We start from the raw sequence: 17,341 nt of genomic DNA, 5'->3' as shown, positions 1-17,341 counted from the left end.
CAGCCATCCTAATCTCTCATTACCGGGTCAAGGGTCTTTGCCGAACTGTGAAGAATTTGCGGTCTTCTTCACAGGTAAGACTATCAAGATTGAGACTGAATTACGCTCTGCCCTTGATCACCTTTCGACCAGTCCTCTGATCACCCTCCATCTCACAGGCCTGGATTTCACAGACCCTGCGCAGCCCTACCTGCCCAAAAACAATGCATCCTGGAGCTTGTTCCAAACTTTGGATGAAGGCACTATTCGCAAAATGCTGGGGACGTTGAAACTTTCCAATCACTACAATGACCCTTTGCCAGCAAAACTTTTCCCTGAGGTTAGAGCCTCCTTACTAACACTCTGGACGACGATTGTCAATGCTTCACTAGAGCAAGGTGCAATTCCTGATTTCCTTAATTCAGGTTAAGTGATCCCGATTTTAAAGAAACCATCCGCGGATCCCCCTGACCTTCATAACTTTTGCCCAATATCTAACAGCCCCACCTTGGCAAAGCTCCTGGAGAAATGTGTGCTCGCCCAACTCTGTTCCAAAATTGAAAATTTTCAACTCCTAGACCAATATCAATCTGGTTTCTGCCCGGGCCATAGTACAGAGGCTGTATTAACGCACATCGTTGATGATGCTGTAAGAATATAGGACCATAATGAGTCGTACCTACTGATACTTCTTGACCTCTCGTCAGCATTCAATACTGTCAAACATGATAACCTAATTGACCTCCTGAAACACAGGATGGGGCTGTCTGGGCCTGTACTTAACTGGTTTTCTTCCTTCCTTCAGAATAGATCCCAAAGCTTCAAGGTGAACCAATCCCTTTCCCATCCTGCACCGGTCACGCTGGGGGTCCCCCAAGGTTCAGCACTGTCTTCCAGGCTCTTCAACCTGTTCATGGAGCCCCTGACAGAAATTCTGAAATCATCCAGCATTCACTATCACATGTACGTGGAAGATACCCAACTATACCTCAAAATTGCCTCCCCTGGGGACATTCAATCCCTCAATTCAATCCTACTGGAAACAGAAAGCTGGCTGGCATGTACCACCTGAAGCTAGATGCTTTAAAAACAGAATTCCTCCTAATCTCACCCCACAATCTTTCCCCGGTCTTGGATCAATGGTTGAATCAACTTACGGCTCTAAACTGCAGACATCTTCTCATTGATTCAACATCTTTTCTAGGTATCATTATAGACAAAAGCCTGAACATGCAGAAGCACATCAGCTCCCCTATCAAAGGAGCTAACTACCAACTCAGTATCTTGAGGAAACTCAAACCCTATCTACCGGTGCAGGACCTAAAGGTGGCTGTGCAAAAACTAGTGATCTCCACGTTGGACTATGGTAGCGCAACACTTTGTGGATTGCCCAGAGTAAAGACAGCTCCTCTTAGGGTTGCCCTCAATTCTGCTGCTAGGGTCATAACTGGCACTAACAGATTCAACCATATTTCTCTGGACTTGCTGGCCCTGAGCTGCCTTCCCTATGAAGCGCGGATACAGTTAAAAATTGCATGCATGGCACACAAAGCCATACACTTCAAGACCCCACTGTACCCCGCTCAGGAACTGGAGCTCTCATGTGGTTCCAGAGCCTCCAGAAGCACCAGCACCCTTTAAATCAAACCACAAAAATGTAAGAAAAAGAAGACATACAATCGAGCCTTCTCAGGTATGGCACCGAGGATCAGGAACGCCCTGAAGTCAGACAGAATTTCTCCACGGTCCTCTTCAAAAAAGAGGTCAAAGGGCTCCCGATAAAGACATTTTTGCCTCTGTCGTGCCTCCCCATCTGGTTTGGGCCAAAGACGTAGATTTGTGGCCCAGCTGCGGGGCTCACAAGAATGTTCAGCCAGTTTTTAGACTGTTAATCTGTCGATTTTGTTGATGCTGTTTTGATTGCTTGTATTCTGCCTGATGTATAAACTGTAAAGCACTCTGATACCCTCGGTGGTCATGTTCGCACCAAATAAAACTTTCAAAATAAATAAATACAAAAAATAAATAGCTGTTGCTGCAGTACTCGAGATGGCGCTGCCTTATGGGCTTTCTCCACTTTCTCTAGTTCCCCCTCGAGATCTACTCTTTCCTTATTTCTCTTTTTGTTCAGCGCAGCATTAAGTTGAATGCATTTACCGCTTTAAACGCGTCCCAATTATTCTGGGGGAAATGTCCTGTGGGTGATTTAGTTCAAAGTATTCACAGATAGAGGCCCTTAGCTCATCTCGAAAGGTTTTGTCCCGGTTGATCAAGATCGGAAAGTACCATCTGGGCCTACTAGGCCTTGTGCTACCCCATGCTAGGTTAATGGTCACAAGGCTATGATCTGGAATTGAAATTTGGAGTATCTGAGCCACTCGTAATAGCCCTAGCAATGATTGATTTATGAAAATATAAACTATCCTGGCATAGACTGATGAAAAAAGTGTAATCTCTTGTGGTAGGATGTAGCGTGCACCATGCATCACGTAGGCCCAAAGTCTGTATTTTCTGGTTAAGCCCTTTAGTGAAATTGTTGATAGATGCCCTATGAGAATGGAAACTATCTAGTTTGGCATGCCAGGTCAGGTTAAAGTCTCCCAGAAGAACTACGGGGCCTTCCACGAACTCGCTAATCAAGTCCAGCAGGGAGGTTATAAATAACACTTGCCCAGAGTTGGAGGCGTAGAGATAAAAGTGCAGAATCTGACCCTCAGTTTCCCCTTTACCATAATTATTCTCCCGTCCCAGTCAGCCTTTATGGCTTTGGGTTGGAACTTTGCCGAACTGCCAAAGAGGAGAGCAACTGCCTTTTGCTTGGTGTTGGCAGGCGATCTGTAAATTAAGGGATAACTTTTGTGACAAAGCCGTAGCTCTTTGGTCTTTTTGAGATGCGTTTCCTGCAATGCCACAACCTCAAATTGGTGATCATTAAGGTATTTCCAGATGTTCTGCCGCTTGAGCAGCGAGTTTAGACCTTTAACATTCCATGACGCTATGGAAACCATTGGAAAAATTGACCAATCTCACCATCTCATCTGTCCCACTTCTTGAGCTTTGCTCGATCTCTTGAGCCTCCCCCTCCTGAGTCTTGAGCAGCTTCAAAGAGAATTCTTGCATGTCCCTTGTGAAGACCTTGGCTGGCTGCTCCCCTCTACCACTCCCGGGAACTCTCCCCCCCTTGAAACAATAACCCCAAATCCCCCTGAAACTCTTCGCTGGAGAGCCAATGGGCGCCCAGCTTGGCTCTTCTGTAGGACGAGTAGTATGATTCTGGGCTTTACGGACAGAGTCCGGACCCCCGGCTGCCGCTTGTTGTGAGTATAGAGAACCCTTGAGAAGCGTCAAGAATAGTAATAGCCTGGTGCATCATGTCCTTACCCAGGAGTGAGCACTAGTGCCCTCAGCTTCATTATGTCTCTTATAGCTAGCGTCCCAGAGTAGTGCTGTCCCAGAATCAAACCAAATGCCTCCTTGTGCACGGCTCAATCACTCCATTAGCACCTTCATTTTTGGCTTGACTTGCCCTTCAAGACCATGCCCCATGGGCGAACAAGTCTTTGTGTCGCTTCTGGTCCTTTCAGGGAGCCTGAACCACTTTCGTCCTCCGAGATCCGGAGACCCATAATGTAAAGGCCCTCTGTGAAATCTGAGATGTGATGGGATTTATTATTGTGTTCGAAAGCGAGCCCAAAGGGAAAAGTCCAGTGGTAACACACATTATCTTCTCGCAGTTTAGTGTTAATTGGACGTAGCAGCTGCCTGCGTGCTAGTGTAGAAGGTGCCAGGTCCTGAAAGGTCCACGGATTGAACCTGCAGTCACCGGATCGCCAGAAGCACAGGTGAAAGACACCACGAGTGCCCGAAAATCCCATTGCTGCTCGAAAGGGACAAACAAGCGGAGGGTCGCTAAAATACAACAGGTCGAGAATGAACTAAAGGATATTAGATGAACGCCCCCACGTACATGAACTAAGAATAAACGGAGAGCGCCGACCGTGCAGTACAATTGCAGCAGGTCGGGATTGGCCTATAAGGCACAGAATGAGCGCCTCTGCATAAAGAAATTCGGAAAAGAGCCCCGAGCACTTAAAGATATAGAAAGGATCAAGATTACAAGAATTGGGTGGAATGAAGTTAAACCTGTAGACCGGCGGCTGCTGGACAAACAGATAATTACCAAAGACAGAGCCCTGAAGAGAACGTATGAACTGAAGTCAGCTGGTTCGAAACGCGTCGGCATATAAAATAGACATCAATTGATTTATAGACCAATGAATTTATGTGTGGTTCATTTTCGAAAATAAGTTTTGATTGTCTACATTTATATGTGGTTTATTGAATTCGGTATTGAGCGTTACTTTGTCAAGTATAGATAAGGATCTGTGTATATGAAGTTCAAAACTGTATATTGTGTATATATATGTGAATAATGTTTTGTATGTATGTGTAAATGGTAAAAATGTGTTGTGTTCTTTTTCATACATAAAAATCTTTTTGAAAAATGAAAAAAGAGAAATTAAAAGGGTACGAACAAGATATACCCAACAAACCTAAGAGTAATACTGGTTTGTTTTCTTCCTTAAATACAAGGATTGAAAAAAAGTGTGTGGTTGGTATTTAAACTTTTTCCTAGGTCCTGAAAGAGGGCACACTTGTAACCCTGGAAAGAGGTCTCTTCTTCTTTCCTTGCGGCGCTCAAGATCGCTCCTTTTGTTTTGAAGGAATGCATCTTGACAAGAACATCCCGGGTGCATCTGTGGTCACCTGCCTGTGGGGTTCCTACCCGGTAGACCCTTTCTATCTTGAGCTTCATCTGACGGGGTCTCAGGATCTTGGCAAAGAGGCCCTCCACAAAGGCCTCCAGATCAGGCCTCTCCGCTCCTTCCTACAGGTCTCGTATCCGAATGCTCTCCCTTCGGGACCTATTTTCCAAGTCCTCTGCCTTCAGGAGTACTTGATGGAGTTGCATCTGTAGAGCTTGCTGCGTATCCTGTAAGTTAGAGGAGAGAGTCCAATTCCTGAACCTGGTCTTCCACTTCTAATACTCTGGAACCTACTTCATCAACGTTATGCTGTAGTGTAGTCCACTCAGTGAGATCAGCCTTCAGTTGGTCTATGGAGGACTGTAGGTCCTGCTTAATTTCCAGGCAAAGCTCTGCTTTAAAGTCCCTAAGGGAAGCCACTAGATCTTCTCTGGTGAGTGCCATCTTGCGTGACTGTTCCCCTTCAACGTGGGCTTGGCCCTTCTCAGTTGCTGCAAAGTAGCTTGAGACCTTGTTTGCTGCTTTTTTGGTGGCAAAAGGGCAGTGAAATGTGCCTCTCTCCGCCGGGCCACAGGTTGGCCCTCTGGATGATAGCCTGTTGGGTGCTGTCATGACACGTGCGTTGTGTGCCAAAATTAAGCCTGGCCTGTGATAGGGATCATGCTGTGGGGACCATCTTAGGGTCAGGCACCTGAAATGTTGCTATGTCTATCAGCCCCGGGTGTCGGTCTCCTAGCTCTTATGGTCAGGTAACACGCAGCGAGTAGTGCGGCTCAGCCAAAATTGCCCCATCCTGCAGTGTTCACATGGTTTCCTAGGTCTGTAAAGCCGCCTCCGAGATACTCCCCTGATCAGACGCCATCTTAAGGTCAGGCCTGGGCTCCCCATTCCAGTCCCATCTGAGGCCCGATTTTCCCAGCCTCACTGGAGCAACTTACAATAGGGGATGATTCTCCAGAGCAGCCCGCATTCAGCAATGATGCATCGCCTCCGGGCCCCGCTCATCTCTGGGTCACGTAGCGGCCGTGTGAAGGTTGGGCTCTCCCAAATAGCTGAGTCTTGGCCTGCGGCTCCAAACTGTCTCCGGGAGCAGCGTTAGTGTGGCGTTGAGCCGCGACAGGCTCCTCTCTGCCTCTCAGCACAATAGAACATGCAGCTACAGAATTCTTCCCTCGTGGCCTGCGTCTCGCCGTGTCCACTGGCAGTCAAGGCACTACTTTCTTCCCCCCGGCCGCGGTCCTCAGCGCCATCTTGGGTCTGCCTCGCGCTCTTGGCCCCACATCGTTCTCGTCCCGCTCTCTGCTCAAACTTAATGGAATCAGGGGCTCCTGGTTTTTCTTTCCAGCCCGACTCCCTGCTGAACCAAACCAGAGGTGTTTTGGTCCTCTATACATGCTTTATTTGGGGCTTGTTGCAGTCTCGGGGCTCCGGAGCTGATGCTGAGTTGAGATTTTCAGCCATTCTAGGCACAACTTCCCAACGCTATAAGAACACTATAAGAAGTCACCTCCCCTGGATCGTCTGTGTGTGCATAGCGTCGGTCAGGCCTATGGATGATAAACCCTCTGGTGGTACCCTTAAATCCTGATTGACACCTATTTGTGTTGATAGGCCAAACCAACCATCCCTTCCAATTGGAAGCTGAAGATCTGTATGTACCATTCTGTATCCTTGCACTCAGTACCTCCTCACTAATCGGTGTGTTATTCGATATACCATCAATAGGTATGGGCGAGGGAATGCGTGGTGTTTTTAGGTCTTTTATTTTTGCAAACCCGTGGCAGGTGGTCTGTTGCACTGTTCTGTTCAGGAATATCATTGGTAACGGTATGAGGCAAGCTCTAAATAAAGCCTCTGTTCCCTTAACCTGCCAATATTTCATCCCCCAGTTGGATTTTGTGACTATTGTGTCCCTCCAATAGTCAAAACCTTGTGTAGACTTGCAAGGTGCTGAATAGATGAGCTTTGTGTTAGTCAGCATCATTTTTTTCGCAGTTGGACTGCAGAGCATTGTGGGAGGTAATATCCATTCAGTAGTAGGAAAAAGACAGTTACTATAACAATCCAAATTAATAGGAACAGGATCCCTAATACAAACCAAAGTTGCAACCAAGGGGACACAAGGTAAGTCTTTTTCAGCCAGAGATAGAATTGTCGATATTGTTCTTTATCAGAAATGGGTGGCGTTTGCTCAGTTTCACTTGGAACTAAAAAAAGTCATTGAAGTTGATGAAGTAGCCAGATGCAGTTCGATCTATCCTTGGGAGCTCAGCAGTGTGCGTAGAACTGACAGTTGCTTCTTGTGAAGGCACGTTGATGTAACGTTCATTATTGGGTCGAATTGCAATTTGCGTTTCAGTTTCATTTGAATGTTGCTCGATTTCAACTTTATTGACGACTCTTGCGCAGTGGAGTCTTGGAGCGTTATTAGTCTTCCCATCTGAACTTCTTGTATAGTAGCATGAAGAGAACTGCGGCTACTCAGATTATACGCAGCCTGCTGTGTTGAATCAGCTACATAATGTGGTTTGATTAGATCAATGAAGACGAATCTTTAATCTTTTCGGCCGGCAAGACGTGGAAGAAGTACTGTTCTTGTTCCTGGAACCACCAGGACAGGTACAGGTGTTCTGTAAGATGGCTCAAACTCCTTCTTGTCCACAATCTTTTCCCTGACCAGATCCCCAACCTTTGGGCCACAGACAGGTCTGGCCGGAACCGGTTCCTCTTTCCTACTGGTGGTGTGTTTTACTTGGATGTTGCTTTGTAATGATCAGAATTCTCTGAGTTGCTGTAAAACAGTCAAATGATCATTCAATTCAAATGGTTTACATTTACATCCGCCACTGTGCTGGCACAATTGAGATCAGGTACCCACATCCTTGTCCCAAACAGGTTCTCATAGGGGGTATGTCCGCCCAAGGATTTTCTTGGCATATTATTCAGTGCCCTCTGGACCCGGTATGGGTGAATTACCCCACTACCACCCGCACCTAATACCCTTGTCGTTAAGGATTGCGTTAGGTCCTGGTTTTTCCACTCCACCACCGAATTTCCCTCAGGATGGTAGGGGGCGGAGTATAGCACCAGCACACCCATACTTTCCATGGCTTCCTTGTAAGCCCGAGAGCTAAACACAGGGCTCTGGTCGGAATATAACGTTCCAATTGCGTGTGTCCCGATGAAGACTCACAAATCACAGTTCTAGCGTCATCCGAGCGCTGAGGCCAAACCCATAAAGATCTAGAGCATGAATCCACTGCCATCAAGATGTACTTTTAAGCCCCGTCTAAATTTAAGGGGGCACAGTTATCCAAATAGACACGTGAGAGGTCTGTCTGTAATTAGTAATGGTGTTTGTAGTGGCCGGGATACTGTGGAACCTTTCATCTGTTGACAGATGTTGCACTTTAAGACATAAGCCTTTGTTTGTTTAGACAAACTTGGCCCCCAGAATCACCGCTTTAGTAATGAAACTGTAGAGGTGACTCTTGCATTTGCAGAGCCCAGACCCTTGTGTGCAGCTAGAATTAAACCTAATCTGCGATCAGTGTTTGGTATAACTCTATCCCCCACTCCTGCAATTTGAGCATTCAGTGTGTTTTGCGCATCTAATGTATAGGAATATTTGAGTGGAAAGTCTTTCAGAATGGCAGAGTGGTTCTTTGAGGTGTTGACAGCTATCAGTATGTCTCCATCTATCCTCATGCTAGAACAAGTGATTTCAGACATGGCAGCAGTTTGCACTGTCACCTTGGCGGGTTCATCAGCCAGTGAATTCCCTTCAACGTGTATGCCAACACGCTGGTGACGAAATGTGTGAATAACTTGACCCCGTGGCAGGTATGCTTACAGCTTTGCCACTTGTTCCCATTACAATTTGTGTTTGATTATGCAACCCTTGGAATCTCTAAACCCATTCAGGCCCCAATAATGAAGATATTCATTGTAAGACTGCACAGAGTAAAATGAATCGCACACTATCAGTTTGGGGAATTCCCGAACCGTGTACTGAAGTGCCATTATATGGGCTTACCATCCCGCATATGACCCTTTACTTTAGCACATGCAGCGCTATATTGCTGTTTACTTCCTATGGCAGGCTGAGCAGATCCATCAGCGTAAATGATGTATTCATATTTTTCTAGATGCAAGTTTTCATTCGGGAGAGGGTATTCTTGTTTGTACTGCAGGAAGGCTTGTGTTTTTAGTGTAGCATCATTATCTGTAATCTACATCTGTAGAAGTGAGAGGATTAGCCCATTGTATCCATCGTGGATGGAGTGCCTTCGCTTTTGGAATGCTTGCTTTGGTAAAAGCTTCTAAAGTGGTACCGGGGTTTCAGCGATAATGTGTTTCCCCTGTGCTAGTGATCTTTCTCCTACTACATCAGTCTGTACTGTGGTCAGTATTTTTTCAGTTGCCGAAAATCGCATTTCAGCATTTGTGTATCAATCTGATTAGTATGCAATTGGAACTGTCTCACCTTCGTTGAACATGAGGTAAGTATATCCTGATAATCCTGGGATGACCCGGATCACAAAGTTTGTAGAATTACCACATGTGTGTAAGTGTTTAGATTCTATCATGTCAGCCTGAACTGAACGGAGACTATCTGTGTGTTGCTGTGTCCACAGATGTGGTGTGAAATTAGGTCTGAATAAATTGTGGAAAGGTTTTACTCTTTCTGCGTAATCTAGAATGTATGTTCTATCAAACTTCAGAATCCTAAAATGGATTGCAAACTTTTGAGAGCCTTAGGAGGTTGGAGCTGCGTGCACTTTTCTAAAACGTTGGATGCGAGGCTCTTGCCTTCACTTGATAGCTCATATCCCAAAAACAGGAGCTTGAGATGGGTAACTTTAGATTTCTTGAAATTAAATTTGTTGCCCAAATGGGCGAATCACACAATTATGTTGTTCACCCTGCTCAAGTGTTCAAGTAATTCATCGTCCGTCAGATAGATGTCATCTACAAAGGACACAGCCTCTTCATCGCATGTTGGTAATATTTCTGACACTCTTGCCGAGAATATCCCTGGGCTGTTCTTATACCCTTGAGGCACACCACAAACATTTCGCTGAGATTCGAGCACAGAAAATGCTGTCAAATATCTGCTTTCTGGAGCCATATTCTGGCAGAAGAATCCATTTGAGATGTCTAATGTTGTTTTGTATTTTTTGCGCACAATTTTATTCCTTAATGCCACACTGTGTGCATTTTGAACTGCAAATATTCATGTGCATGTGTTTAAATGTCGGTAATCTAAAACTAGACGATAGGTGTTTTCAGGTTTCATTACTGGAAACAAAGGATTATTCATCGCGGAGGTACAAGTCTCAATTACACCGAGGTATTCAAGTTGGTCTAAGATTTCTTGGACCTGTCTTTTGCATAGTTTTAATAGGGTACTGTCTCTGTGGATTTGGAGTAGATTTCAATGGGATTTCGTGGTGTGTAGGCTGTATGTGTGTGGTTGCGGTATAATGCAGGAACTAGCAATAGCGCCCACTCTGCACGTATGAATGTTTTAGAGGTTCTGGAACGAGTTCGTAGAAAGCAGGCATAATGATGCTTTGCCTTTTTGGGGACTCCATCACAAACGCAGGTGGCCAATCTCTTTCTGCTAGCAGTATGTCATATCCATATTTTAAGTTCTCCCAAAAGAGACCTTCAACCTTTCTTGAGCTGTGCCCCTCTATTTTAAGTGTTATTTCGTACAGTCTATGCAGGACAGTAACTCTGGTATCACGTGTTTCCACCGTGATGTGCTCATTCAATACTGCTGTCACCAGAAAATCCTTCAGGTTCGGACGAGCTATTGTTACATCAGCCATCCTGTCTAACACCGTCAGAGTGCATTCCCCGTTCAGAAGAGTCCTAAGAATTGGGGCATTTCTATATTTTTGTAGCCAGCTACTTGAATTGAGGTTTTGCTTTATGTTGCTCTTCCTGATTGATAATGTAATCTGAAGTGCGATGTGTTTCCCTTTTTGTCTTTGGTCGATCTCCTTGCTTTTGTTCTGATCGGCCGTCCCTCTCCAAGGTTTTTGATGAACCCTGGGTGGATTGACAGGAACGTGTATAAGTGTCCTGATACCTATCAGGTTTTTTAATGTTATCACGATTCCTATGGTTGTAACTCTTTTCAGAGGACTCCAGTTGGGGAGACCCACCCCTTGATCATGAATTATTTTCCAAAATATTATTTTTTAAATTTTGTTTTTCCTATTTCTTTTTAGAAGAAGTGGATGCTTGCTTTGAGTTGTCTTTGTCTTGACTACCTGCCATTTGCGGCTTCCTTGCTTTGCTTCCCAAATTATCTCTAACTAATTCAGCGTAAGTTTCTTTTTGATAATGTTTGGTAAATCTTGCTCCCTATTTCTAAGTGCTATTTCCCTTAGGCATCTGTGTATTGCAACTGCTGCTGCCTCCCCTTTATATTTCTGAGCATTATTGCCCATACTTGGGAAAAATCACCCAACAATTTCATTCCCAAGTCCAGGGAAGGTCCTGCCCCATACTTATTCTGTATTTGTTTCAATACTTATGGAACAACAGCTAAGGAAGGACTACCTGACGTAAACTGCAGCAAAGATTGTTCCCCAAGTGATACAATCATCATTCGAGGGAACCATCCCCATTGGCAAGCAAATAGTTAGCATCCTATGTTGGAAATACTGCTTCCAGCAGTGCAATATTTTGTGCTATCCATAACGGAATTTGCCCCCATTTGGAAGGAATTGTCCCTATTACTGAATTCAGTGTCTGTGGGTTAATTGTAGGTGTGGTCTGCAGTAGACCAGCTGGAGCATTTCTCAAAGGTTGGACTGTTAATGTTCGCATGACAGACTGCACACTGTGTCTGTATAGCCTCAATATGTCTTTGTATATTTTACGTACTTTATCCACTGATAGTTTATCTATCTCGGGTGCGGAATTTATGTCTCTAAGACCGGCCAGGTCGCTCTTTCTATGCTAAGCGTACCAAGTCTGACGACAGATGTTGTGTGTGGGAGGGCACCTTTAAACCAGCCTTTGTGCTGCTGGTAAGTTAACAGAATTTCAATGTCTTTGTATTGAATGTATTCTTCCGGTGGTTCTGCTATAATGTATGTGTGAAACACTTTAGTCACCGGAACTGAAGGAAAAAACTGAACCCAGGAATAGAATAACTCTGATCTGAACACCTCGTGTGCCTCGATCACGAAGGTAAAACAGCCACCAGTTGCTGGTAAGCCATGCTCTAATAATTTCATAGTAAGTGCATTTCTACAGTTTGCTGTGATGTTAGGAGCGTTAGACAATTTCTCTGTCACCGAGCTACTCTCGGGCTCAGTCATTTTTAAAAGAGAAGAGTAAGTTTAGAGGTAGGGTTTTGCACAATGTGCAGAACGTTACAAGCTTGCTAAACCTTCAGCTAATACACAGAGTATATCTGCTCAGCTGAGACTGGTTTCCACTTCCCACTTCAGACGTCTCTGAAAAGGTGTGAGTAGGGCTTTCTGAGAAAGCACAACTAAACTACTTAGATTTTCATTGTTTATATAAGAACCAAACCAACGTTGGCGGTGCCATGTCGTGTAGTTCCTAGGAGTCCCACAGGACCTGCGGGTTTTGGATGACCTTAACTGAGGGCTTGGTGTCCCAATCACTTTCGGACACCCCCACAGGATATGTCAGCCATTAGACCAGCTAGCTCCACAGTGCCACTGCCACCCCTCTGTATTTTACAGTGGTGTATGTAGTCTCTGGCAACCACTGAAAATGAGAATCTTGATTCCTCAGGGATCATGGAAAATAGTAAAGTATGTTTCGCCCAGACACTCATGCTTGGTTTCTCTCAGAAAATACAAAGGATGGCGATTTGGTTGATTCAATAAGTATTTATTGATCCAACAACTGTCTTGTGTAAAACATATGTGCTGTAACAATCAGGAGACAGAAGCACACAACAGAGTTTGCTAGCACCAATATAGTGAACAGTAGATACAATTCTACCATAGTGCTAATAAGATGAACAGAAACAGTTAAGATCAAAACAGTAGCACTTGCATATTCCTAAAATGCGCGCCCTAAGTGATTTACTAAAATGTACCTAGCCTAACTTAGAGATGTAGGTGTATTTGTGTATAGATATGTGTATCTGTAGCCAAGAATCCCCTAGGGATGAACCCGCCCCCTCACTTGATGGTTAAGAATGAAATATCCCGCGTCAGGGATGACAACCAGGTGGGGATGTCATACCTCTGTGTGTCGAAGATTCGGCATGCAGGACCCCCGTCTCAGCTTGGAATGAATTCTCCTCTAATTTGTAGGGTCTTTTATACCAAAGTGCTCACTCCAGGGTTTTTCTAGAATCGATATGTTTCGAAAATAATCGTAAATGTTTTGAAAACAATCACCAATGCTGTTCTAAACAAGTGCAATTATGCACAGCTGGCTGTTGGCCAAGGATGAAAAAAAGTGGTGACCCTTACACAGAATAAATCTGCCGTGCCTGGGGACATGTTTATGTACGTCAGTTACAGAGATTCTGATAAAAGATTAAGAGCCTGGTGTCAAAGAGACAGGAGCAAGCTATGAAGTAAAAGGTCACCTGTTCTGAATCCTCATAGTCCTGTGGATGGGATAATGTTTGTAAAACGGGGAATACATGATAAGATTATCCTAAAAGACATGACAGCTAGGCTGTGAGGCTCATGGAGCACTGACTGCAGCCGAAGGAGAGGCACTGCCATATGTGCTGCAGAAGAGGGGGACGGAGGAACGGAGGGTCAGGGTTGGCGCAATACAAAAATAAATAAAACGTAGACATGTGGACCCCACACTAAGGCAAGAAGATGAAGCATGGCAGGCAGCCGAAGCTAAACTAAACACGAATTTTATAACAACAAGGGACCCCAATTTAGTCTGTCGGGACCATGGGGAGCATACTTTTGAAAAACAACAAAGGTCCCAGACAAAAGTAATAATGAACGAATAACATATAGACAGAGTCAATCTATATTTACAAGACAGACATGTCCAGCCGGACAGGGGTCTTCCAGAGATTTTACTCAGTATTTATGTATTGAAATCACATAGAGAATACCTTCCAACAATCAACCAAAGTGGACAACAAGCCTGTGTCCAGTACTGACAGAGCGAGTACAAGTGGTGATGTAGACAGCAGAGAAGGGCTTTGTAAGGCAAACCAACGTTACTCTATAAACAGTACAATTGTACAGAGTATATCATAAATGCACTAGACATTTCAGTAGTAATCACATTTCAGTTCAAGTGCATAAAGAGTCGACGGCGTTTCGGACCCCTATAAAATATCAGGGACCATCATCAGGACAAATACAATGAAAAGCCTTAGATTAATTAAGCCTCTAAATGCCGGGTCGCCTCATGAGGAGAGGCTGACTCCTCAGGCAAACGTTACAGCCGCGAGCCCAGAGTCGGGATGCGGGAGCCGCGGACAAGGTATTTTCCGTCGGCTGGCCAGGATACCGGATGAGTCGGCTAGAGTGATTTCCTGGCGTCCAGGAAATCACTCTAGCCGACTCATCCGGTATCCTGGCCAGCCGACGGAAAATACCTTGTCCGCGGCTCCCGCATCCCGACTCTGGGCTCGCGGCTGTAACGTTTGCCTGAGGAGTCAGCCTCTCCTCATGAGGCGACCCGGCATTTAGAGGCTTAATTAATCTAAGGCTTTTCATTGTATTTGTCCTGATGATGGTCCCTGATATTTTATAGGGGTCCGAAACGCCGTCGACTCTTTATGCACTTGAACTGAAATGTGATTACTACTGAAATGTCTAGTGCATTTATGATATACTCTGTACAATTGTACTGTTTATAGAGTAACGTTGGTTTGCCTTACAAAGCCCTTCTCTGCTGTCTACATCACCACTTGTACTCGCTCTGTCAGTACTGGACACAGGCTTGTTGTCCACTTTGGTTGATTGTTGGAAGGTATTCTCTATGTGATTTCAATACATAAATACTGAGTAAAATCTCTGGAAGACCCCTGTCCGGCTGGACATGTCTGTCCTGTAAATATAGATTGACTCTGTCTATATGTTATTCGTTCATTATTACTTTTGTCTGGGACCTTTGTTGTTTTTCAAAAGTAAACTAAACACGAAGCAACTGGTGAAAAAGCAACTATTTATAAAAAAAGGTATTCTAAACGACAACATGAAGGGGCTTGGCAGAGAAGAAATAGTACCTGCATTAAGGTGGAGGGCCACTAATTAAAGGAAATCAATGTGTGCAGAGCTCCTGAGTGCTACACGAAAGTGATGTATCAGAAGCCCGTACGAATGAGGAGGCAGCAAAGAAGACCAACGCTGAAATCAATCTACCGTGAGCAACAGGCGGGACTTTACTCTGTATAGTGTCTACAGCAGGACTTGCAGACAGCGCATGCGCACTGATGCTCAACCTAAAAAATAACACACACCTAAACAACATCAGGACTAGTACAGCACTTCCCTGTGCTTCCTGTACCACCTGGATGTTAATAATGGTTTGATAAAAACATGCAGCCCCCTGTGTGTGAAAGCAATTTGTCTGTATCCCTGCTCACTTGACAGCGGGCAGGTAGACAGACAAATGCTCCGCTTTCAGCAAGCAAAAGCATTTTCACTGCTCTCGCTTGCTGAAAGAGAAGGTATGCTGTGACTTGGCAGGAGCGATTAAAGTTCCTGCCAAGCCACAGTAAACAGTTATGTCCTGGTGGTGGGCACTCAGGGAAATAGCAGGCCCTGGGGTATGGCGGTCCCCAAGGCCATGCATGGTTCCAGAAGGTAGGACATAAAGCCCCCCTTGATGTAGTAGGGCTTGCCACCAGTGAGGTGGCAGTCCCTGGGGCCACGTGGCCTCCCCCTATTGAATAATGCCATTTGGCCCCGGGGAGGGGGTGACCCGACCCCATCCCCCTGGGCCCAGCTATTATTTAAAGGGAAAAGGGGGAAGTAAATTTTAGGCCCATGTAACCCATTCCCCGGATCCTGGCCATGTTTTCTGGATGCCCAGTGTGCAGGATCTAGACCATGGGGGGGAGCCTTAAGGCTCCATGTTCCCAGCCAGCTCTGCGCCCCCTGCAGGAGCCAGCATTGCTCCTGCATGGAGAGAGCTGCTGGAAAGGCAGCTCCCTCTGTGCAGGGGCCATAGTTTAATCTCGTTCCCTGCCTCCATTTCTTCAAGTAGGGAAATTGATGAAACTTCCGCTTCCAGTGGGCCTGAGCAAGTTGACAGCTCCCACCTGCTGCAACCGAGTGTTTGCACTTGCTTGGTGGTAGCTTTCAGCTCCAGCCAACCAAAAGCAAGCAGCTATGTCCTGGGGGTAGGCATCCTGGGACATAGCAGGAGCCGACCATGGGGGATGGCCGTCCCCAGGGCCATTAATGGCTCCAAGAGGGTGCTGCTCCTCCTTTAATTTTCACATGCCGGCCCCTGGGAGCCACCAACTCCACGGACCCAGCCCCGCTCCCTCCTTTTAAAGTTATGTGACACAGGTGGTGGTGGTACCAGGGGCCTGGGTGGGCCGTGAGGCTCCTCATTACTTTCAATTTAGCCCCAGGGAGGTAGTGATCCCCGGGGCCAGGGGGGTCTGTGCAAGCCCGTCTATATTTCTTAACTGTAGCCTTGGGGAGGTGGTTGTCCCCAGGGCCTGGGGGGTCTGCAAGCCCCCCCTGTTCTAATGTTCATAAGCCTCAGAGAGGTGTTGGTTCCCAGGCCCCAGGGGGGTCTGTGAAGCCCCCCATCTATTTTTCTTTACCCTGAGGAGGTGGGGGTCCCTGGGGACAGAGGGGTCAGCGAGTACCCCCATTAAAATGTTCATAAGCTATGTTTTAAGCGGGGAAAAAATGAGTGGGCTAAGTCACTCTGTAATGGGCCAAATTTCCGAATTTGCAGATTTATTTATTTTTAAATGCTTTTTTTGCCCTGATGGGGACCACAAAGCCAAGGTTTGGGGGTCAAGGTATTCCCCTTTTCTTTTTTCATGTTTTTTTAGGGCGGGGGGGGATTTGGCTGAAGCCAAGCCCCCAAGATAGCTGCCAACAGTTCCTGTTTGACATGGTATCAGATCTGACACATCCTTTCAGCCTTTCTAAAGGCTTGGCCACTAGGGCAAAATTGAGTATCTGCCCTCGACAGTAGCTCATCATTACCATAAACTGCCTGACTTTTCTTTGGCGGATTCAATTTCAGAATCACTGCCATTCTTTTGGTGACACCTTTCTTACTCCCTTTTCAATTTGATGTCCAAGATTTAAGACTTCTCTTTGACAATACTGCAACTTACTTGAGGGCACTTTATGTCCATTCTCAACTTAGTAGTCCAGCAATGCAATGGTGTCTTGTTTACAGGCTTCTTGAGTATCCAATGCCACTAACAGGTCATTGATACACTGAGCTTTTTACTTAAAGATTTTTTATTCAGCACAGAGCCATAAAAGTGCGCAAAACAAACAATTTGATCAAATCAAACAGTGCAATACATAAATAAATAAATAAATAAATTAAAAGGAATAAAATCATCCAGGCATGAGGAACAATTTACATATGTGCAAGTCGAGCTACAATAAACCAAGTTCACT

Source organism: Lissotriton helveticus, chromosome 10, assembly GCF_964261635.1.
Source record: "Lissotriton helveticus chromosome 10, aLisHel1.1, whole genome shotgun sequence".
In the NCBI taxonomy this organism is placed as follows: Eukaryota; Metazoa; Chordata; class Amphibia; order Caudata; family Salamandridae; genus Lissotriton; species Lissotriton helveticus.
The sequence above is the reverse complement of the archived record's forward strand: the minus strand, read 5'-3'. Positions refer to the sequence as shown.